This window comes from Diabrotica virgifera, chromosome 5, assembly GCF_917563875.1.
Source record: "Diabrotica virgifera virgifera chromosome 5, PGI_DIABVI_V3a".
NCBI classification, from domain to species: Eukaryota; Metazoa; Arthropoda; class Insecta; order Coleoptera; family Chrysomelidae; genus Diabrotica; species Diabrotica virgifera.
The window spans coordinates 238563316-238588874 of NC_065447.1; the positions used below are offsets into that span (position 1 = coordinate 238563316).

Here is a 25559-nt window from a genome sequence, read left to right on the forward strand (position 1 = left end):
ATCCGCCTGGGCGTGATGACGTAATCTATGATTTTTTTAAATGAGAATAGGGGTCGTGTTGTAGCTCATTTGAAAGGTTCTTCAATTCTCTATTCAGTAATGTAAACATTTACCTAATTATTTATACAGGGTGTCCTTCTACTTCTTTTTTTGTCAAATAATTTAATTTAATAAAAAATTTTTGGACACCCTGTATAAATAATTATGTAAATGTTATATTACTGAATAGAGAATTGAAGAACCTTTCAAATGAGCTAGCACACGACCCCTATTCTCATTTAAAAAAATCATCGATTACGTCATCACGTCCAGATGGATGACGTCACTAGTATACCATATATGCCACAATATCATAACTTAAAAATAAAAATCGACCTGTTTCGGGATTTTTCCTTAAAGTCGCCGGTTTACGAAATAACGAATTTATTCCTTTCATTTGCACCATACTGTCGGTGGAAAATAGTGTCGCGCACGCTTGATTAGCAATTAAAAAACAAAGGAGTTTTGAATATTGTATTGCAAAAAACTCTTCGGGATTTCATCAATCGATGTTTAAAGAATATCTACCTACCTTGGCAACATTCAAATTTTCGAATTTTCACATAGTTTTTGAGGGTTAAAAATTGCCGATTTCGCAATTTTTCAATTTTTAATCGCTTATATATCAAAAACTATCATTTTTAGAGAAAAGTCACTAAAGACCTTTTCTGTTTGGAATGATCCAAAAAGCATAAAAAAAACTTTTTTCCATGCAAAAAAAATAATCTTAGGAAAAAAACAAAAAAAAAACGTTTAAAAAATTTTTGACCACCTTTTGGTCCTGGCAACATGCAAGTTTGTTAAAAGGAGTCCTTTTTGAGTAAGATTGTGCAAAAAATCCGAATCAGAATATTTTTCCTAGCGGATGCGCAGTGGCTTTCTGGACTAGTTGGCACTCTTTTTTTTTTGTAAAAAATCATGAAAATCTCGCCGTGTTTAGCTCCCCAAATGAAATTAATCGCTACCGTTTTAGAAAAAAATTACTTACCTATCTATTTTTTATATGATCTGTCAGTCTCACTGGTTTAAAGTGTTTATTTTTGAAAGGGTTATAATTGAGAAAGCTTGAATGGGTCACTAATCACGAGTGTATGCAAATTTTGAACAGCCATATCTTAACCAATTTTTGTCTTACAGAAAAACAAAATAAAACTAGCATATTTATAATAGCAAAACCTACATTTTTTTACTCTTTAAGATTTTTGTTATCACTAATACTTTTTAAGTTATTTTGAAAAAATGAAATTTTTCAACAATTTTTAGAAAATTTTTTTTACTATAAAACCAAATGTTTTCAAAAATAAGAACTTCAAACCAATCAAACTTACAGATCATATAAACAATGCACATACAGTTAAAATAGATGGTATATCCAAACGATTCATTTCATTTAGGGTGCTAAATAGAGGGAGGTTTTCACGATTTTTTTTACCAAAAAAAGGGGCCAACTTTTTTTTTCAGTGTAACTTGCTTATTTTTGATGCTGTAAACTTTTGTAAAAAACAAATAATAAGCTTTTTTTTGATACTTTAAAAATGTTAATAAGGTTTTCCCGAAAAACGCTTCTTTCTTCGGTGATTTCGCGTTGAATTATTCGATTTGGAATTAGATTAATAAGAACGTATTTTTCATGAGCTACAACTTTGCTTCTGCTTAATTTGTAGACTTTACTGGTACACCGTTTTTTTCGTTTTTTTATAGACTACACTTTTGATAAAAATATTTATTTCGATAAAATATCTACTTTTTGAGTTATTTGGGAAAAACGGTCTGAAAACGTAGTTTTTTTGTCGAAAAATCAACATTTTAAATCGCGAATAACTCGAAAAGTATTGACTTACGTAAAAAACTTTATAGAACAAAAGGTGCTTAAAATAAGTCAATTTATTCATTTACGGCCTTATTTTAAACACGCGTTTTTCACCCCCCGAGAAGGGGTAAATGTCACCACCCAAGTAAAAGCAACCAACGGCACAAATTCAACTTTGAAGTGGAGGGTAAGTAGAACCTAAATCCAAATTTTCATGCAATTCGGAGTTGCCCCTGGAAATTACACTCCAAAACGGTCATTTATTGGGCTTATGTAGAATATTATAAATAAAGCTTTTAATGATTTTAACAACTAAAAATTGTGAACTAATAAAATAATTTCTAAATTTTTCACTCCAAAGATTTTTACGTGGATTACGAAATAGAACGTAACAGATGACTTGAGTAATTATTTAGATTTATCGTCTTATTTATTTCTAACAATAATTTCTCGAAAGCACCATACCATACCTTGTAAATATATTTAAATTTATAAATAAAATATTTGACCTGTCACGGTTACTTTCGCTTATTATCTTAGATTGCTTTATTTTTCACGAACCATATGCTACCGTTACTTTCGTTTTAGTCAATAGATATCTCTTAAGATGTTCTAAGTAACTGGTTATGTCTTATTTAGGATTTAGATATTATCATTGTAGGAATACGTCGGGTAAAAGGCAATAAAAAGCGTGTACGGTAAGTAGCCGGACGCTGCAATAAAAAATAAGTGAAAATCACTGCTTGGCTTACCAGTAATATAATTTTATATCCAGGTTAATAGGTAGATAGATATGCACCTAAAGGTCCACAATACTAAAAACCCGAGGGGTATCAATATTTTTTTATAACCATGTTTATTTACAATCTACATCATTACAAACGTTCAAAAGTAAAACTTTTGACCAGTGTTAGTTTGTTGCCTGTGATGACCTGTGGTGTCGAAACTTTGACATTGACAGCTACAACTTCTAAACGCTGCAAATAGCTCAGAGGAAAATGGAAAGGTTAATGCTGAGTATATCGCTTCGTGACCCGAGTTAAAAATGAAGACTTAAGACGAAGAACAGTAGTTACTGTGATCTCCCGAATTGCCACACTAAAATGTAACTGAGCCTGACAGTCGCCCGAATCAGTGATGAAAGGTGGACGAAGAGATTATTTGAGTGAAGGCTGCGAGATTATACAAAAGAAGTAGAGGAAGCAGGAAGACCCTCTACTCGTTGGACTGACAATCTCAAGAAAATGTCAGGAAATTGGATGTAAAGTGCTCAAAATGTGGACAAAAATTAGGGAGGCCTATGTCCAGCAGTGGACGCAAAGGGCTGGGGGTGATGATGATGTGAGTTTCATTACAGAGTATTAATTAAATTTGTTACTGGTTTTGGGCGTGAAGGAGAAACATCCAATGATGTCTCACCTTATTCAATTTTGATTTAGTTTTCAAATAGGTCTTGGAGGCAGGTTTTATTTAAAAATCCACAAGGAAGAATTTGCTATAGCTGGCTGTATACCATTACAAGTAAAATTTAATAAAAAATTTTTGTCCGGGTAAAAGGTATATTAGTTTAAAAAGCCCCTACAGGGCTACAAACATAGAAACAAAACGTTTTCGCTCTGTAACAAGAGCATCATCAGTTTTACCTAAAATAAGTATAACCACATTAATTAAGACAAAATGTTAAAGTTAAAATGATGACCAAGGTAACAGCAAAGTTTGGTTATACTTACAAGCACATGGTGAGCCACCTAAAAATATAAAGGTGAAAACCTTTTAAAAATAGACTAAAAGTCTTATATGTGTAAAAACATAGTAAAATCCTATGGATATGGCCTTAGGACAACATATGACTCCCACACGTGGTAAGTATTTGTCTCACCTCTATTTTAGCCAGTTTTATCAGCCATCAGTTGTGTTGGGTCACAAATAATTATCTACTCTTAACAAAACCTACCCATTGTATTTTGGTTTGCCTATCTTTACTTCATCAATTCATGTACATCTCATTGATGATTGTGGGTTTTCAAATTCGCTATTATTACATCTTTGATAATTTATTCTCACCAACTTCTGTATTTTTATAATCCCAACACACTGATGTTAGCTGTTATCATTGTTTGTACAATAAACAACTTAAAATTTAGTGGGTAGTGTAACCAACATTTCATAAAACTTTAAGTTTCATTTGTCCTGCATCAGACAGATTCGCTTTCGAAATATCACTTATCAGTCGTCTTTCACCTCTTTTAACATAATGACCTAATTAATTGTTACCTAGTAACCAACTTACCACGTGTGGGAGTCATATTGTTATCCTAAGGCCATATCCATAGGATTTTATATCCATATTTTGGATTTTACTATGTTTTTGAACACTGACGATGTTCTTATGTTACAGAGCGAAAACGTTTTGTTTCTATGTTTGTAGTTCTATTTAGTCTCCTTGTGGCAGGGCCATTGTTGAATAATTCTCTTACTAGCTTAGTTTCGTGGTGAATGGTGCGTTCGTTTTGTAACTCTGTGGCTCGATGGATTTCTTCTCTGATGAAAGGAATCTTTCGATGAAAGATGAAAAGATGAAAGATGGTGAGTTTGATTACTTACGTACCAAGGTGCATCCACTATCGATCTTAGCACTTTAGACTGGAATCTTTGCATGATGATCAGCGACGTTAGCTTTGCACATCACCATAGGTGTAGTCCTCAGTATCTGATAGGTTTGAGTATGCTTTGTATAGAAGAATTAAGTTTTGGATGTTGAGTTTTGATTTGCGCCCAAGGAGCCAATACTTTTTCTGGAATTTTCAATCGAGCATTCTTTCGGTCTGGATATGTTTCTTCCAAGTGAAACGTTGGTCAAGATGGAAGCCAAGGTATCTAGCGTCTATTACTGTTGGTATTTTTACATTGTCCATTATTTCACGTAGAAAAGATAAGAAGATCAATAATTGCCTGCGCGAATTTTTTCGGGAAGTGTACTGAACGCAGCTAAAACAGGCCTTGGTCAAATTGCTTTACATCCTCAGTCTGAGCAACGTACTTTCAATTTGTTGCTTTTATTTTTTTACGTCATCTACACTTTGAAAGGTCTGTAATTTTGTATTGTAGCATCCCACCGTTGGTCTTTTTGTCTAGCAGTGTGTTCTGAGAAGCTCCATTTAAGTTTGGCAATTTTTGTTATGATATCCTCGACTTTTGTTTTTAATCTTATCTAGCCGTATACCTACCATTGTCCTTTCTGTAGTGGCTAGTTTGTTCATATTTGTCTTGGTTTAGTCCAGAAAGCCACTGCGCATCCCTAGGAAAAATATTCTGATTCGGATTTTTTTCACAATCTTACTCAAAAAGGACCCCTTTTAATAAATTTGCATGTAGCCAGGTCCAAAAGTGAGTCAAAAAATTTTTTAAACTTTTTTTTTGTTTTTTTTTTCCTGAAATTATTTTTTTTTGCATCGAACAAAGTTTTTTAGATTTTTTGGATCATTCCAAACGGAAAAGGTCTTTAGTGAGTTTTCTCCAAAGTTGATAGTTTTTGACATATATAGTCCGTCTGCTATAACTTTTCCCATTCGTCACGATTCATTTTCAAACAAATTAAGTCAAAACATAAAGTGACACGAACGTCGATGTGTATATACATTTTGTACACTGTATACTATATACTACACACATGGGCGTACGTTTCACTTTATGTTTTGACTTAATTTTTTTGAAAATTAATCGTGACGCATGGGAAATGTTATAGCGGACGAACAATAAGCGATTAAAAATTTAAAAATTGCGAAATCAGCCATTTTTAAGCTTCAAAAACTATGTGAAAAACCAAAAATTTTAATGTTGCCAAGGTAGGTAGATATTCTTTAAACATCGATTGATGAAATCCCGAAGAGCTTTTTGCAATCCAATATCGAAAACCCCTTTGGTTTTTAATTGCTAATCAAGTGGGCACGACACTTTTTTCAACCGTTGCATGTAGATGTAATCGGAAAACATTATTTGAAGTTTAAAAAAAATTGTTTAAAAATTTTTTTGACCCATTTTTGACTCTAGCAACATGCAAATTTGTTAATAGAGAACCTTTTCAAGCAAGATGGTGAAAAAAAATTGAATCAGAATATTTCTCCACGCATATATTTACGCATATTACATATACATGCAACGGTTGAAAATAGTGCCGCACCCGCTTGATTAGCAATTAAAAAACAAAGGGGTTTTCGATATTGTATTGCAAAAAACTCTTCGGGATTTCATCAATCGATGTTGAAAGAATTTCTACCTACCTTGGCAACATTAAAAATTTCAGTTTTTCACATAGTTTATGAGGGTTAAAATGGCCGATTTCGCAATTTTTAAATTTTTAATCGCTTATATGTCAAAAACTATCAACTTTAGAGAAAAGTTACAATAGACCTTTTCTGTTTGGAATGATCCAAAAAACCTAAAAAAAACTTTGTTCGATTTAAAAAAAATAATTTTAGGAAAGAAACAAAAAAAAATCGTTTAAAACATTTTTGACTCACTTTTGGAACTGGCAACATGCAAATTTGTTAAAAGGGGCCCTTTTTGAGTAAGATTGTGCAAAAAATCCAAATCAGAATATTTTTCCTAGCGGATGCGCAGTGGCTTTCTGGACTAGTTAGGATCCAAGTTTTATATCCTTATGTGCTTATGTCATGATGATAGGAAGGATGCACTGGTTGAAAACTTTGCTCCTAAAGTGTTAAGGTATTTTGCGGCCCATGTCATTCTTGCTCTTCTAGTGATTTCCGCACTTTGGTTCTCTTTGTCAAGTGTGAGAGTGTGGCCGAGGTAGATATATTGTTGTACTTGTATCATGTATGTACTTGTTCTATGTCAGTGTCATTTATAGTTTGGGGTCGTCAATGTTTGTCATTGTTTTTTTTTTCTTTTCAGAACTTTTCTATTAGGTCTCAATTATGTAAAAGGTACATATTCATAGAATATGTTTTCTTGTTCCAGGAATTACATAAGTTTGTGGTATACATATTATGTATATTGTATATGTATAATTGCATCAGACAGAAGTCATTAGCTGGTTGAAGAAATTTTAGTTGAAGACACGAAAGAAATCCTTTCATTATCATATATTATTTAGTACTTTCAAAGAATATAATAATATAATTTAGATCTGCCAATATCTTACTATCACAAGAACAGATGATATAGTAAATTGTAAATACTAATTTGATAATTTCTGAAATAAATTTAGTTATGACTTATTTACCACACAACAGCTTAGCATGGGAAACAGTGACGGATCTAGACATTTTAGACATTTGTCTTGGGGGGGGGGGTGGCTTCCATTGAAACACCATCCAAAGGACATATGATAACTTAAATGTATGTACAGGGTGTTTGGTAAAGAATGGGCCAAAGGTTAACCGTAAATCCCTGAAGTTAAAATAGGTGAATTTAAGCTAACTTACCTTAGTACAAAAGTTGATAATAACCAAAATACAGGGTGGCAAAGTTAAACTTTTATTTTATTTATTTTTGAATATTTCCTGACTGGCATGGAACAACAACACGAAATTTCATACGTGGTGCTGGTACTGTACACCCTACTAAATTATGTTAAACAAATGTTTTTGGCTACTACCAGAATCTTACGACGGGGGAACGTGAATGGTTGACCCTTCCCAAATTCTACGCCACTGGCGGAATTTCTATTTTAGGGAAATTTTTGGCTTCTTCAATACTGTCTATGTAAAAAAATATACTCTTCATTCGTAACGATATAGCGATTAGTTTTCGAGATATTTGAAGCTAAAAACGAAGGAGCACAATACATTAATCAAAATAACTGTGCCTTTTCATTTTTAACTTCAAATATCTCGAAAAATAAAGACTTTATCGTTACAAATGAAAAGTAAATTAATTGCATAGCAAGTATTGGATAATCTAAAAATTATGCTAAAATAGCAGTTACGTCAGTGACGTAGAATTTGGGAAGGGTCAACCCTTCACTTTCCCCTGTCGTACGCCTCTGGTATTAACCAGAAACGATTATTTAACATAATTTAGTAGGGTGTACAGTACCTACACTTTCTGCCAAGTATCATAAGGATATGTCGAATAGTTTTAAAGTACGGGCACAAATAGTTCTTAAAGTTTTAAATAAAGAATAAATTATTTAAAAAAAATAATACTTTCAAACAATTTGATATATCCGTGTCATACTTGGCAGAAAGTGTAGGTACTGTACGCCCTACTAAATTATGTTAAATAATCGTTTCTGGTTAATACCAGAGGCATACTACAGGGGAAAGTGAAGGGTTGACTCTTCCCAAATTCTACGCCACTGACGTAACTGCTATTTTAGCATAATTTTTAGATTCTGCAATACTTTCTATGCAATTAATATACTCTTCATTCGTAACGATAAAGTCATTAGTTTTCGAGATATTTGAAGTTAAAAATGAAAAGGCACAGTTATTTTGATTAATGTACTCGTATTATGCTCCTTCGTTTTTAGCTTCAAATATCTCGAAAAATAATCGCTTTATCGTTAGGAATGAAGAGTATGTTATTTACATAGAAAGTATTGGAGAATCAAAAAATTGCACTAAAATAAAAATCTTGCCAGTGGCGTAGAATCTGGAAAGGGTCAAGCATTCACGTTCCCCCGTCGTACGCCTCTGGTATTAGCCAGAAACGTTTATTTAACATAATTTAGTAGGGTATACAAATCCACCTATTTTAACTTCAGGAATTTACGGCTAACCTAGGGACCATTCTTTACCAAACACCCTGTATATGTATTTGTCTGACTGGAGAATCTATTGCAACTGGCTGAATGACCAATGTCTATGGCCTAGCCTATGGCATTAAAAAAATTCGCTAAGTTTCCTTACTTTTCTTAACAAGCCTTGTTTATTAAGTTGAAATTGTTGGCTTGTGGTCTTAGTTTCACGTCAGTGAATATAATCTTTTTATGTTTCAACGATTTTTGTTATTAATTTTTGAACTTGTTAGAGAGGAAATTTCCCCATTTTCCAACCCCGTAGATCTGCCACTGATTGGAAAGTAGTTTTAATAAATTATAGTTACAATATTGTGTTTATAACGACAGAATTGCATATATTAAGTAATATCCAAAAGTCATTAAGGATTAAAGTGACATTCTTGTGAAAGGTACCCATTTTGTTGTTGTTAAACGAACCAACGAAAGTGAATCGCTATCGTATAAATAATATTGACAGCGCTTGATAACGGACTCGGTAAAACACAAAACGTTACTTGGCTGGAAGTGGCCGTGTGAGTGAGTCAGTTCCAGTTAATGGATTCTCATTCTCATTTGTTTGAAATGTTGATCATCTACTAACCCATTTCTGAAAGTTACTCGAATGTGACTAACTGAACCACTATATTTATAATAAGCGAATACATAATATAAAAATGTCTACTGACGAATAGAGTACACCAGTGATACTCAACTTGCGGCCCGCGGGCCGCATGCGGCCCTCTAGCGTTTTTTATGCGGCCCGAAGGCTGACTAAAGGGCCCTGTAAACGATCAAATTATTTGTTAAATTTCACGTGTTTTTCAAATTATTTGATAGTGTGCCGATGTGTTTGAGGCGTGTTTGTGCGTGAGGCAGACAATTCAATGACTTTAATTTTGAAATTATATTGAAATTTTTAAGAAATCTGATTAAAAAGCAGGCATTATTAACTTTTACTAATAAATTATTAAAGTTAGTGAAAAAATATCTATTTTCAAAATAATCAATACTTATTTACTACATTGCAACGACTCATTTAGTAATCACAAGAAAAATTCAGGTTCGGATTGACAAAAATTTTTTTAAATAATTGTGACTTTGATACAACATCCTGTATATTGAAATTTTCAAAATTCGTTAGCACATTTGAAAAGAGCACAAAAACTAAGTTTAATTGCTCGCTTAATTTTTTGCGCAGACAATTTAATGACATTAATTTTGAAATTATATCAAAATTTTTGTTTTGAAAGTTCGAGTATCGAGTTCGAGTTCTTAAAAATTCTGACATTATTTCAAAATTAAAGTCATTAAATTTTCTGCACAAAAAATAGAAGCGAACCATTAAAATTAGTTTTTTGTGCTCTTTTCAAATGTGTAAACGGGTTTTGAAAATTTCAATATACAGGATGTTGTTTCAAGGTCACAATGAATTTATAATTATGTTTAATCCGGGCCTGGATTTTTCTTGTGATTAGTAGTTGGGTGGTTTGGGTTCTAAATGTGACATATGTGTACCAAATCTCAAAAAAATATACAAAGTGGTTCTAAAGTTATGGATCCAGAAAAAATGGGCAAAATCGGTAAAACACCCTTTAACTCGGTTATAAAAATCGGTGGGGCAATAAATTCAGTATGTCTAGAACCGCCTCATTAACCTCTATTCACCATTTAAGTATTCCCGTTTCCCAATGAAACACACTGTATACTACTTACCTTGATTGCGGCCCGCAAGCTGTTGCAATGGCTACTATGTGGCCCAGAAAAGAAAAGGGTCGAGTATCGCTGGAGTACACCATGCGAGGTCAGTTTTTAATAAAATAATAGATATTGGGTATCCTCTAGCTTTAGCAAATTGCCTAGCTTAACCAAAAGATATGAGCATATTTTTAAATTTAAGTTACAAAATTTTTAGTCACCCTGAACGACTTGCCTGCGAAAAGTTTTTTTCCCTTCCCTACCCTTGATTGTTCGATTGGATTCGTAATGGTCTTGGTGGATGGTCAGGCGTTGATTTTAAGAAGTGTTGCTGGCTAAATGGGCGCAGTTTCCAAAGGCCATAAAAGAAGAAAAAAAGTTACAAAATTTCGAGTTAAGTAATTTAAATATTAACAATACTATTGTATTGTTGTATAAGTGAGCACGTAAAGGTTGGAATAAATTCATTTTTTCATGAATGGACAATTTTGGAAATAAATTCTGAAACAGGTCGATTTTTATTTTTAATTTACGACTTTTTGGCATATATATCATACTAGTGACGTAGTGACGTCACCCATCTGGGCGTAATGACGTCATGGATGATTTTTTTAAATGAGAATAGGGGTCGTGTGATAGCTCATTTGAAAGATAATTCAATTATCTATTCAGTAATATAAACATTAACATAATTATTTATACAGGGTGTCAAAAAAATTTTTTTGAATTAAATTTATTGACATAAAAAGAAGAATGTGTGTAATTTATTTAATTTAAAATACATTTTACTGCTATCAGAAAAGACGAAAAAATGTTTATTTGACAAATAAATATTGTTTTCTGCTTAAATTCAATATTAAATCAGCCACCCAGCTGCCTCTTGACATACTGAAAATTTAATTTATGCAAAAAGCAATGATTTTTTAAATAAACTTTTTTTTCTATTTTCTGAGAGCAGTAAAATGTATTTTGAATTAAATAAATTACATACATTCTTCTTTTTATGTCAATAAATCTAATTATTTTTTTTTTGTTTTTGGACACCCTGTATAAATAATTATGTTAATGTTTATATTACTGAATAGAGAATTAAATGAGCTATCACACGACCCCTATTCTCATTTAAAAAAATCATCGATGACGTCATCACGCCCAGATGGGTGACGTCACTAGTGTGATATATATGCCAAAAAGTCGTAATTTAAAAATAAAAATTGACCTGTTTCGGGATTTTTTTTTTCAAAATGATCCATTCTCGAGAAAATGAATTTATTCCAACGTTTACGTGCTCAGTGTATATTGAATTGGCATTCGGTCTTCTTTTGGCTATTTAACCCCAACTGGGTCTTTGTATTCCCAGCTACTTCCTTCCATTCATATCTCTTGTGTCCTTCTCCTTCATCCTCTTACAACTATCTTTCTCAAGTCGTCGTCCACAACATCGTCCAACCATCCAGTTAGAACTAAGTAATTCTTTTGTTTGCCTGTTGGTGCTAAACACCACAAGGTCAAAGGTGATGGTTGTCACCAATATATCGCCAAGTAAAACGCCAATACAACCAGAAGGGGTAAAGGAACAGCTTATGGAGAGCAACTGGAGAGAACAAGAGTATCACTTACCTTGTTTGTAATCTAAATGAGAACTAGGATATGGGCAGAGAAATTAGAGTATGTCTAGAAAAGACCAGAGCTGCAGTTTTTAAGATGACGAAAAGCGTATGTGGAAACATCACTTTGAGATTGTAGATTAAATTAGTAAGATGTTATCTGTTCTGTATTCTTTTATATGGTGTCGAAGGTTGTATTTTAACGGATATATTTCTCAGAGAACTGGATGCCTTAGAAATCTGGGTGTATCTGAGAATCCTACGAATAAGTTAAGTAGATAGAGCTCGTAATGAGTAGAGTAGAATTACGGAAGTGGTCATAACAGTTAAAAATAGCAATCTGGAATATATTGGCCATGTTATGCGTCAATCAAAGAAGTATAATTGACTCTATTTAATAATACACCGCAAGATAGACGGAAGAGGAGGTCCAGATCAAAGAATAACGACTTAGAAAAATGAGGGAATGGTTTAAACAGATCCTTTGCATCCTAACGCACGAAAATCGAGTATGGCACAGAAGAAGAAGACACCTGTTGGTTTCCATTGTACCATTTTTCTAATTGCTTTTATGTCTTCTAACCTCTGGCCTTGACAGCCTGTGATTTTTACAAATCGGATAATTATATGAAATCCTTCATTTAATTCACCTAATCCCGTTGCTTCTTCTTTTTAATGTACCATCGTCGTCTTGCACTGGACCATATACCATTCTCAATATCTTTTTGAAATGCTATTCCACTGAGTAGTACATTCTCTCGCCTTATTCGTACTCATTGTCTGTGCCAGTGGTTAGACTTTTCTGAAAGTATTCTCTCCATCTATTTATAATTTTTGTTTTTCCGCTTTTACACCTCTTTCCTTGTCTTTGTATAACATCAATCTTTGTCTGCATACCTCTGGGGTTTATTCTTTTGTAATTTTCTGCTTTCATGTTTGTTATGTTCCAAGATTTCTTTCTTCTGCGTGCCCTATATTCTTGTGTATTCTCTTATGATTGTAAATTTCCTCATGATTTCTGTCATTTCTTTTACATAAGCAATGACGACTTGAGATAAAGAGTTAATACGAATCGTTGGAAGAAACGTATTAAGGACCGTATATGGCTGAGCTAACGAACGGAGTTTGTGGAGAAGGCGATATGATTTTGAACTCGGTAGACTTTTTCATGATGCAGATATCGTGAAAACCATTACAATAAACACCTTAAGATGGACTGAATAGTCTGATCGGTAGAAGAAGAAGAGGGCGATCTGAACTCGAGATGACTTGACGATGTGCAGGAAGATTTAATGGAAATAATTGGAGTAAGGAGATGGAAAAGACAGACACTCGACACGGAAGAATATTTTGAGGCCAAGGCTCACGAAGGGTTGTAGCGCCAACTCACGCTGATGATGATGATGATGATGATGATGATGATGATGATGATGATGATGATGATGATGATGATATACCTGCTCACGCAAGGACTAATTCTTGTATAATTTTTAAAATTCTTATATCCTGAATACTCCGGTCAACTTACGCATCCGAGGCTACAAAAATTACCATCAAGCTGAAAATTGGCAGGATTGTTCAAAATACCATCATAAAAATCTAAAAAGTCCTCATAAATCCGACCCGTGCTAAAAATTTTACGCGGGGTCAAAGGTCACCAAATATGGTTTTTAGCGATTTTCAGCGAAACGGTAAGTTTTATCGTAAAATTAGTTCTAACAAAAAATGTAGATTAGATAATTATCTATAAAAAATGTCTTATTACTTTTTTCCTGAGAGCCACCGTTTTTGAGATACATATGTTACGGACAATGACGTAAATCCGGCCAATAACGTTAATGGCCGGCCAATAACGACAATGGCCGGTTGAATTGGTCATTGTCGACAATGGCCGGCCAATAACGTTATTGTCCATAGAAACTGGACATTGATGATAATTTTAAATTCTTGATAACATTTCTATCATTGCCCGGCCAATGTTGATATTTTGAATAAAAGATAGGTTATGTGTAGTTTTACTATCGTTTACTTCATATGAATATGTTACCCATATTATGATAAATAAAGACGTTTTATTTGTTTTTAATAACTACTTATATTTCTGCAACTACGTTCAGACACATCTTAGTATCTCATTTTAAACACTTACTGACTCACACCGATTATCTTCTGAGGCATCGATTTATCAACATTGGCCATTTGCTTCTGGGCACTGTCGTTATTGGCCGGTTATTGATGAAAAATCTAATTTTACCTTAAGTTTTTACAACATTGGCCAATAGCTACGGGTATTGTCGTTAATGGCCGGGCATTGTCGTTAATAACCAAGGAAAATGGACATTCACGACAATGCCCGGCCATTAACGTCAATGTCCAATTTACATCATTGACCGTAACACATATAACGATTCAAAAAGTGGTAATCGTCATAATATGCGCACACGTTTCCACACCACCTTTGAGGTAGTGTACTTAGCGCGTTTTTTAACCTGGTTTCCCCAGTAGGCCTATTCCACGGACCTGTTATGATTCTGTTTAATTTAAAGCTATTTAATAATCATGGATATTGGCAAGGGTTAAAAATGATAAAAGTTTTATAAAGGAGTATAAATTAAAAAAAAGGGAAATTTATCTAACTGGTTCATAATTTTCTAATACTTCTGCTTCCCTTGTTCTTCTTTTCATTGTTCTTCTTCTTCTTCTTGTTCTTCTTGTTCTTCTTCTTCTTGTTCATCCTGGGTGCAAGTAAATTGTCCCAATAATGACACATCGCATGGCTCCTCGATAGAATCAAATGAATCCTCAATTGTTGGTGATTCAACATTGGAGCACGACCGGTTTTGACAATTAATGCATGTTACCGAAAAAAACAGTCCAACTTTTTTTCAACCACATTTAGCGCTACATCCCTTTTTACAGTTGAAAAAAATTGTGTTCAGGAGTTTTTCCGGCGCAGGTGGGAGTAAAGTTTGAATTGGTTCTAATGAACTTTCGACTAATTTCCATCCACAGTCTTTTGGATCTAGCTGATAACAAAGCCACACTTAAACTTGGTAATATACCGAAAAAGATGTTGATGAGCAGCCGCTGAGGTTGGAGGAAGACAAGATAACTGCACTTGTTTTTTGTTTCGAGTACTTTTAAAAAAACATGCATATCGAAATTTATCTAAGCACATAGTTTTCTTAGGCGCTCCATACATAGAGAGAAGAAAGCTAATTCCGTTGGAAATAACTTCTTGTGGAGTTGAATTAGTTTTTTTAAAAACTTCAGCACATTCAAGTAAATCTTGTTTTTCAAACATTTTAAAAACAGTCGTTTTACCCCTCCTGAAAACTGCAGATGTCGTATCACAGCTAGTTATTGCGTGTAAAAATAGTATATGATTTTGACATTTTACAAAAGTAGATAAACTTTTCGATGAATATATTTCCGATTGGTGTTGAGTTTTTCCAGGTTTTAAAAAAAAGATACTTTTTCGATTGGAGTTCTACCAGTGAGTAATACGAGCAAGTCTTCATCTTCACCTACAACAATAGTTGTATTTGTTAAATTGAATTGCTCTATGGCTGTTTCAATTATCATTACGTCAGCATCATTATTAGCTTGTTTGACCGATATATTTTCAGCAATAAACTTATCTTTCAGCATTGAAATGAACCGAGATTTGTTGTGAGTATTTGCAAGAAATTTCTGTTGAGTGGTAGATACTGTCATAGATTGACATGATTAAACATTTTGCTAGAAACTTGTCTTTCATTATTATGTTCAAACCCTTTTGAGAAAAGAATAGGTAGGGTGATTAGATTAGCCGACGAACGTGTTTATTCCGACAAAACCCATCTTTACAAATTGAATTAAGGCGCATAAATAAAAAGAATTATTATAAGAATACTTTGTCATATCAATTTACTATTTTTGTTGGGATTAAGCCGTAAAATTCAAATAATTCTTATTATTGTCGTGTTACATTCACTTTGTAAAGATTTTTTTGTTGGCACTGTAATATAATACAGCTTATACATTGCATCCCTCGGTAGACCGCAAGCTGTATAGTAGAAACATTATCATATTTATGATCTTATATTATTATGTGTAATATAAGTTAAGTTGACCTATAGAATATTATGTTTACTTGTATTACAGCTTCAGTAATGTATATACCTGGTGTACTAATACATATATTATGACGATTAGAAGTCTTTCAACTCTTTGAATCGTTGTATCTCAAAAACAGTGACTCTAAGGAAAAAACTATTAAAATATTTTTTATAGATAATTATCTAATCTACATTTTTTGTTAGAGCTAATTTTACGATAAAACTTACCGTTTCGCTGAAAATCGCCAAAAACCATATTTGGTGACCTTTGACCCCGCGTAAAATTTTTAGCACGGGTCGGATTTATGAGGACTTTTTAAATTTCATTTATAATGGTATTTTGAACAATCGTGCCAATTTTCAGCTTGATGGTAATTATTGCAGTCTCACTCCTATTTTTGAGTCTAACTAGACCGGTCTAGAAGTGCCTGGCCGAAAATGTTAGTTACATAGTTAGTTAGGTTTAATAGACGAATTTCATTTTTAGGTAGAATGTGTTTTCTTTTTAACAACAGCATACTAATTGCGAAAGCCATAATGACTGATTGCCGAAGCCGTAAACACTCCTGATTTTTTGTTGTCTAATTTTCATTTTTTGTTTTACATACGTTTACCTTGGGTGATTTATTAGAAGCAATTAATACTTAATGGTTATATTTGAAAGGAGACCCCAAGCTGATCGTTTTTAATAATTTAATAGTTAGTTTTTATGGTTCTTAAGATATGTACATTTCTCTTAAAAAGCACATATTGCACTAATATAGTTGGATTATTTACGGCAACAAATAACTTTCTTTTAACCAAATTAAAACGTAGTAATTAGCGTTTTGTTGAGAACATTGGGAGAATCCACCATCACCATCAGCTTCTTGAGATGCGGCGTCGAAAAGACTTAATAAATAGTAGAATAATGTGTGAGAGAAATTTATAATGATTTACATTGTTAGCGCTGGTTTACATTATTTGTTAACACAGTTGATAATGCCGTAGAGAAATTTCTTTGTAAATTCCCTTTTTAAACAATCAACGTTTTCGTTAGTTTGAGAGTAAAAGTAGCTATGGATAGCTTGAGTTTCAATTTGTTTAGTACGACTAATCTACAAAACTGATTCTTTTTCTGTTTCTTTTTGTATAGACATGACTCTGCATGTTTTTTCGATGTACCTCCAGTAAGTTGTCTTTCCATCGTTTTCATGGTCTTCAAACTGATCGTCTTCCTATTGGGAAACCGTCTCTCGCCGTCCTTACTACTATCATTGTTTATATAGTAATAGTTAACCAACGCAACGGGTAAATTTGTTTGATTCTAATTGAGACAGTCATCAGATGTCACCACCATTTCTGTCAGGTTTGCAATGTCAGGCGTAACTACGATAAATCCAAAATACATAGACACCAAGTTGTATACGACCCTATTCATAACACACCAACTCGCATACATATTAAGAAAAATAAATATATGGAAAAATCCGAACAGGGAGAAGTTGGTTTTTTGCGGTTTCCCAACTTCATTGCACAATTATACCTGTTCGTCCCAAGAAAATAGCCGCAACTATTTTCTCCACTCGAACGCACTCTGTCCACGCTGCGCTCAAAGCCACCTCCTGACCGCCGACGAGGGACGCAGGTTCGCCTGTCGTTGTACAATGGTTTCTAGGGAGACTGGTCGAGAGCAAAGCACGGACAGTACACGTAAATGTCTATGGAACCAACAACAATCCATCAAACTTTCTTCTCTGTTGACTTCTTAGCCTTCTGGACACCACCGTCCGGCATAACCCAGGATCCAAGAACACCAGGACACGGCGCTTGCCCCAGTGTATTTTTCGGACTGTTTGCTTTTGCTGCCAACACTAAACATTCACCTCAAACCCTGAAGAGGACAAAATCCTAAACGGGGAAGCACATTGAACGCATTTCTTCTGAACATTATCCAGACAAGCAAATCAAACAATGTAGTAGTATGGAAGAATATACACTCCCGGCCAAAAAAATCGGGACACCTTAAAAATGGGTCATTTTTGTTGTATCGAATCTCCTTAACCTGTTGTCCGATTTTAGTGATTTTTTCAGCATCCCTTATTCTTTAAGAATCTCGATGTAGTATTATTGCTGCTGAACCGGTAAATGTCATTGTATACCGGGTGTAACAATAATACTGTGTTTTTTCTTAAAGTTCGTAACACCCTGTGGAATATTCTAACATTTAAAAAATATTGAAATTAAAACTCAATTGTAGTCTTAGCCTTTCTTAACATTCTGCTTTTGGACTCATTCACTTATGTTGGATAATGAAAAATTTAGGTACTTTCACAACTAGCCATGTTCTTCATCAATACAGGGTGTTTCTAAATAAGTGCGACAAACTTATAAGTGGTAATTATGCATGAAAAAATATTGACCGTTTGTTTTATAAACATATGTCCGCAAAGGCTTCGTTTCCGAGATACAGGATGTAGAATTTTTTCTTACAAACTGACGATTTAGTTATTGCTCTAAAACCGGTTGAGATATGCAAATAAAATTTAGTAGGTTTTAAGAGGTAGTTATTTCACATTTTTTGACATGCAACTAAAAATTCTCATATTACTCGGTCATATTACCTGTATGCACGCCAATGGCGAATATAAAATACATAATTGTATGTCATAAAAGGCGCAATAACTACCTCTTAAAACCAACCAAATTTCATTTTCATATCTCTACTGGTTTTAGAGCAATAAATAAATCATCAGTGTGTAAGAAAAAAATTCAACATCCTGCCAAAATTGATTGATATAGTATATTGTGTAACAAGTGCAGAAAGGTACTAATTTCTCACGAGTTTGAAAAGTTGCGGTACGAGCGCAAGCGAGTGCCGCAATTCAAACGAGTGAGAAATTACCTTTCTGTACGTGTTACACACTATACTTTTTCTACAACGACATATTTTGCAAAAACTAAAAATCACAATTTCCAATCGAAGATTTATTATAACAATAGATTATAAATTTTAAACTATGTTTAATTAATACTAATCAATTTAAATTCCTTATAAAAAATTAATGCACTAAATTAATTTCTTTGAATTTAAACTATTTTAAATAATTATTGCAAAATAATGTCACATTTGACGTTATATTTATGCAGTCACGGATTTACACCAAATCTACTTCATTCGACGTATCTTGCGGAGGTTGCTAAATCCTTATTGGTTAATTGATATTTATAAAATATTTATTAAGAATAAAATTGTAAAATAAAACAGTTGTAACATCCATCATTTAATTTCTATTCGGTAATTAAGTATAACAATTGTCTTACAGGTTATAATTGTCTACACTTTAACCACAAATGTCAACAGAATATATAACGTTACTCAGAATGAAGTAGTCTACTGTGCAGAAAGGAACTTTCCGGCACAGAAACGTCACTTTTCTGCACACTAATGTCATATATTTTATACTGTGAGAAAATTGCACTCAATATGCCATCTACAGTTCTTTTAGGTACTAGCTAAATGTTAGTCTTCTCTACTCTTTTCTACCCATCTATAAAATTTTCTTCAAATTTTCGATATTTTTTTTTTAAATATTGCCTAATCACCTCTGACCATCTTCGTCTGGGTCTTTCTCTACTCATGGCGAACTACCCCAAAGTTTATTATTCTTTTAGGGGCGTCAATAGTAGTGTAAATTTAAAAATCGCGACTGATTTCTGTCGCCGAATTAGCCGCCATCTTGGATTTAAAGGAGAACCGTTTTTGCTCAATGTCTCCTCCTTTTTCGAATGTGAAAAAACCGCGTAGTGCTACCATTGAAAGGGATGCGTGTTTGAGAAAGGAGTGAATTAATCCCTGTGCTTTATATTAATCCCTTATTAGGGTATGATATGCACTTTTCGTACATGTACAACTACAGAAAAGTTATTAAAAATTAAATTTTCTATCGAAATGTCACCTTCTAAAGTCAAAAGTAAATTTTTTTGACAAAAATATCTTCAAAAACCGAAGCCAAAAAAAACACGAATAAACGTGATTTCTTTTTAGTCCATAATTTTTTTCCACCGGGGTAAGTATACACAGGTTTAGGCATTTCTTCACAAAAAAACTTCTATCCCCCCTCTTTAAAATGACGTCTTGTAGGAGTATTTAGGATTTATAGTATTTTTAGACACACCATTTTTGGGTAGTTTTCCCTATTTTTTTACAAACATTGTTCTGTAGCTTGTTCTACGAAGATGTTTTTTAACCTTTTATGGCGCTATTTTTTTAATTTTCTTGTCTTAACTTGCTAAACAAATCTTTTTGTTGTAGGTTTGGTTTGTTTGCGAAAAAATAGGGAAAATGGCTCAAAAATGGTGCGAGTAGCTAACTTTGAAAAATCGTATCTCGAATAGCAGTGGAGTCACTGAAGGTTTTCACCTCCGATTTCGTTGAACCTTGATCGATTTTCATGAAAATTGGTGAGTAGTTAGAAGTAACTTCAAGGAACAAAGGTGACATGATGCCAACTTGCGCTTTTACCCTGGGGGTGGATGCCACCCCTTCTCGGGGGTGAAATTTATTTTATTAAAAATAATACCAGAAATCGATAGAGGGGCAACTTCTAAGCAAACTTTGTTATTAACATAAATCAATACTTTTTGAGTTATTAAATATCAAAGATCTTATTTTTTCTTAAAAATAATGCATGTTTTAAAGCTGTTTTTCACGTATTACTCAAAAACTATAAGCTTTTGTAAAAAAGTTATTATTACCAAAATTAAAGACAATAAAAAATTTAATACACTTCCCACTTAAAGAACTAAACCAATGTTATTTTAAAGTGAGTTATGGGTAATTGAATGTATACTTTTTTGTCGACGAGTACTCAAATCTAAGTATTCATGCTTACATAACGGGAAAACAATGCATTTTATTGAATATACTTCTTGTTAAGCGCTTGTCAAAGTACTTCGGAATACCTATCAAATGAGCTCCAGTAGAAGTCAATATCATGAAAATTAAGCAAGTTATGATGAAAATAAGAGAACCCTTTCGATTTTTTTAGGAAAAAGTGAAAAATAAATAATACGCCATTTCCACAAAAATTAAAATTTGTAGTAATCCTCACAAGAATTTCTTTAGGTGAACATAGTTAAAGTTTTTTATGTTCCAAATACTTTACCCATTTTACTATTTCCGTATAGTAAAAAATAACCGAGATAGAAACGTTTAAAATTTCAATTTTGCTGCGAGAACCATGTAACCGGGGCCATTTAACCTTTTATTTTTAAAAAAGTAAGAGGTTTAAAAGACTAAATTCGACATTCTTTAATAAGTCTTGGAATCAACTTTTAATTAGTTTTTAGGTGAACCTGATACCTTAAAAATTAACGGAGTTATTTACAAAAAAAAAAAATAACATTTTTTGGAAAAAATTTTAAAAGATAAATTTTGAAACGTTTTTGGTGCATAAATTTTATTGCTATCAACTCGTTCGAGGGCTTATTTGATAGATATTTCTAAGAACTTTGACAAATGTTTAATAAGTTTATGTTATAAAATGCATCATTTTCTCGGTATTTAAGATTAAATACTTAAATTTGGGTACTCGACGAAAGAAATATACATTCAATTACACTATAACTCACTTTTAGTTAACATTGAAAGGTTTTTCTAGTAAGGAGTTTATGTGATTTTTTATTAGCCTCACTTTTGTTAATAATACCTTTTTTGCAAAAACTTACAGTTTTTGAGTTATTTATGAAAAATCGGTTAAAACGCATTTTTCTCACGAAAAATTAAAATCTTTGATCTTTAATAACTCAAAAAGTTTTGATTTATTTTAATAAATTTATATAACAAATTTTGCTTATAATTTGTCCCTCTACCGAATTGTGGGGTTATTTTTAATAACAATTTTCACCCCCGAGGAGGGGTGTCATCCACTCCCAGGGTAAAAACGCAAGTTGGCACCATGTCACTTTTGTTCCTTGAGATATCCTCTAACCACTCACCAATTTTCATCCAAATACCTATATCCACGTGAAAAAAAGTTATAGGACAAAAAAATCATACTTCGTGTTTTGTTATTGTTTTCTTTTTTTGAATATATTTTTGTCAAATAAATTATTTTTGACTTTAGAAAGTGACATTTCGCTATTAAATTTAATTTTGAACAACTTATGTAAATACGTACGAAAAGTGCATAGAATTCATCCTAAGGATCCCTAGTGCATAGGAACTAGTTCACCCCGTTGTTAAAAACGCACCTCTTTAAATGGTAGCTTCCGCGGATTTCATATGAAACAATCAAATTTGTAGTTCCTTTCTAAAGTAAATAATCAATAGCCTATGCCTATAGGATGTTATATCGTAATCTGCTGATTGTGGTAAGATAGAGCTGGATATTTTTTCTTGTCTTGTCTACATAATCAATGGTAGTGATCTGGTTGTTATTAAGAAGCAAGGGTTGAAAAGCTACCGTCTTATCCACGTTAAAAGAGGGTGTTGGATCAGGTTTTTATGAGTTCTTTTATATAGTGTCGAATATTGGACATTAAACGTATACACTTCTCAGAGTATTTGTCTTTGATTTTGTAAACATTTATTTCAACCATAAGTTTTGTATCTACCTTAAGTGTCTTAGTAATGAGATTTCGTAGGCATCTTGCTCCCGTTCATCTATAACCATTATATAACGATCTGATTCGATTAACTGCACTCAGTGAAATTTTAATAAACTTTTGATTACTTCTTAAAAGATTTCATCTCCCATCTTTTACGCAAACCGTCGTAAAATCATAGAAAATTTCTTTTTCCCAACCGAAGGTGGGGTGATATTCTCGTTCAAAAAACTAGGTTAAAGCCTACCAACGATCGGTGATAGTTGTGGTGTTTGCAAACGTTGAACGGTCTTCGTCGCGGACTGGTGAACTTTCGATACTCTAGTTCGCGCTGCTTTTGTTTTTCTTCTTCGCGCGAGTGTGGAACCTTCAGTGTTTTGATTCTTCTCGCGGTTCTTCGAGATCGGTGACGTGATTGTTGAAGTTTTGTGTTATGCAAGGATTTAAGAATGAAGGAATAGGTACCCTGGAACCTTAGGATCGGTGAAAAATAGGCCAATAAAAATATTATTATTTATATTATTTTTGCAAATGGAGAAGTTTAATATCGTTTTTAATAAGTATTCTGTCTATAATATTTACCATTACTCACCAAATGTCACATGAAAGTCCCAATGGAGCAAAGGGTACATTACAGTATTTTAATTGCAAAAGGTACCGATATAGATTTTTCTTCTCCCAATCTACTCAGTTACTTAGTATCTTTTTGCTGCATTCTACGTTATTCCCATTTATTTTCTTGCAGTTTTATTGTTGTTTGTCTTTTAGTTCCTTTACTGTTGTTTCCATGTATGTGTTTGTTTTGATTTAGTTAAGTTTCATAGAGCTTTGCAATGCGAAGTCTGCTAGCAATTATTGTTGATGTTCTTAATGAATTATCAATCCACAGAAATTTCCATTTCAATTTTTGTCTGTTATTTGTCCCAATGAATTATCAATCCACAGAAATTTCCATTTCAATTTTTGTCTGTTATTTGTCCCCATAGGTCTTCATTTGTAATTGATCTCCCATTATGAGATTCATCCTGGAAAGAGGACGGTAAACGGCCTTTGGAAATTATATTTAGGTTAGATCGCATCGTGTACCACTTCCAACTCTGGATAATTTTTTATTACCTGTCCAGGTTGGATACTGGTATCCTTTTGCCCTGTTTCCTGGCATCTTATCTGCCTTCTACATGCTCGATATCTAATGAAGGGAGGTCAACTATGACCTCCATGAAAGCGATTGGGGTCGACATTGCTCCTGTTATGATGAAGCATGGTTTTCGTTGAAGCTTGTTCATCTTCTCTCTGGTGATCTTTTGTTGAAATTTAGACCACCATACTAGTATGACAAACGTAACCATAGGTCTGACTACATTCACATAAAATAGCCAGTACATCTGTTTGGTTCCATACCCCATGATTTCTCACATATCCTTCGATATGAACAACAAGAAAGGGTTTCTTCTCCTTGTGAAACTGACTACTACTGTTTTGCTAGGATTGATACAGAGTTTTTCCTTGTTGTACTTTCTAGTAAGGATTTTTAATGTTCGTTGGGTATACTGAATAGAACATTAGCGTATTGTCCTTCTTATCATATTTACTATGATATTTACATATGACTAATCTGGTACTAAATCGTAATATTGTTGTTGATGGAATGGATATTGAGCAGACTGCATTTTATAAGTACTTGGGACATGAAATTCGGTTGGGAAGAGATAACCACACGTGCGAGCTCCCACGTCGCATAGGATTAGCCTGGACAGCGTTTGGTAAACTGAGCTATGTATTTAAATCGGACTTACCCATATGCCTAAAAAGGAAAATCTTTGACCAGTGTGTATTGCCTGTACTCACTTATGGAGCGGAAACATTAACACTCACAAAAAAGGTGGTGAACAAGATTCGCATAACTCAGAGGGCTATGGAACGCCAGATGTTGGGTGTCTCCCTGAGGGACCGAATCCCAAACGAAGAAATACGTCGTAGAACAAAAATAACGGACGCCGTCGAAAGAATCGCGTCGCTCAAGTGGAATTGGGCAGGACACGTCGCCAGATTGTCAGACAACTGATGGACAAAACGTATTGTCGAGTGGAGGCCACGAGAAGAAGCACTACGGAGCAGGGGACGACCACCAACCAGATGGGTTGACGATCTGAAGCGTATTGTCGGCAACTGGATGCAAGCCGCACAAATCAGAGAAAGATGGAAAGAGCTGAGGGATACCTCTGTCCAGCAGTGGACGAGTACGGGTTGATGATGATGATCATATTTACTAGATCGTCATAGTGCGTCAGGGAGCGAGATCATGTCATACATCAGGAGTGACCATAAGAAAACGAAAGCACTTACCATGTGGTAGGTGTTTTGGTCACTATCTCTTCTTAAAGGTCTTGTTAGGATCGGTCTATTTTCCAATTCCAATAATATACTGGCTGTTTCAGTTAAAATAACAAAATTGATGTTTTTCTAGCATTACTTTGATCCAATGATACATGGTAAATAGAATTTGGTAGTGTATTATTAAATGCACCCTCTATATCTATAGTTGATTTTTTAACCAAGAGGAGTAAACTAAAAAGACAGATTCACACCCAAGAAAGTTACTAGAAACGTCACCAAATTCATCTTCTTTTCTCGTTGATCATATCAGCTTTCGATGATAATCCATACATATTATATTATACTAACACATCGCTAAAGCGTTCTAAAAACAACTACTGTTTTTATATAAAAGTAGACTAAAAATCTAAAAATTAAAGGAATAATGCAGAAAACACAAAAAATCGCCGATATACTTAATTAACCTATAAAATGACAGAAGTGATAAAATTGCATAAATGTCATTAGTGTCAAAATTTAATAACAGTGGAGTAAACTTGCCTGCGGTTGGACCAATTAGAAACAAGCATTACGGCGCGGTAAATTTGAATCACTCCTCTTGGTTAAAAAACAAACAATAGAAAGACGGTAAACGTAAT

At 33.5% G+C, this 25559-nt stretch overlaps 1 protein-coding gene across 12 annotated transcripts in view; it reads left to right on the forward strand.

Moving 5' to 3' along the window:
• Positions 1–25559, forward strand: part of LOC114329587 (WD repeat-containing protein 47) — a 313869-nt gene that overhangs the window by 241903 nt on the left and 46407 nt on the right. The window contains exon 1 of one of the 12 annotated variants that reach the window (XM_050651830.1): positions 22887–23045. The exons of 10 other annotated variants lie outside the window; for them this stretch is intronic. The gene's annotated coding sequence lies outside the window, so the exon portion shown is untranslated. Of the gene's footprint in view, positions 1–22886; positions 23068–25559 lie in introns of those variants that run through there. One more of the 12 variants, XM_050651829.1, reaches the window with a different exon arrangement.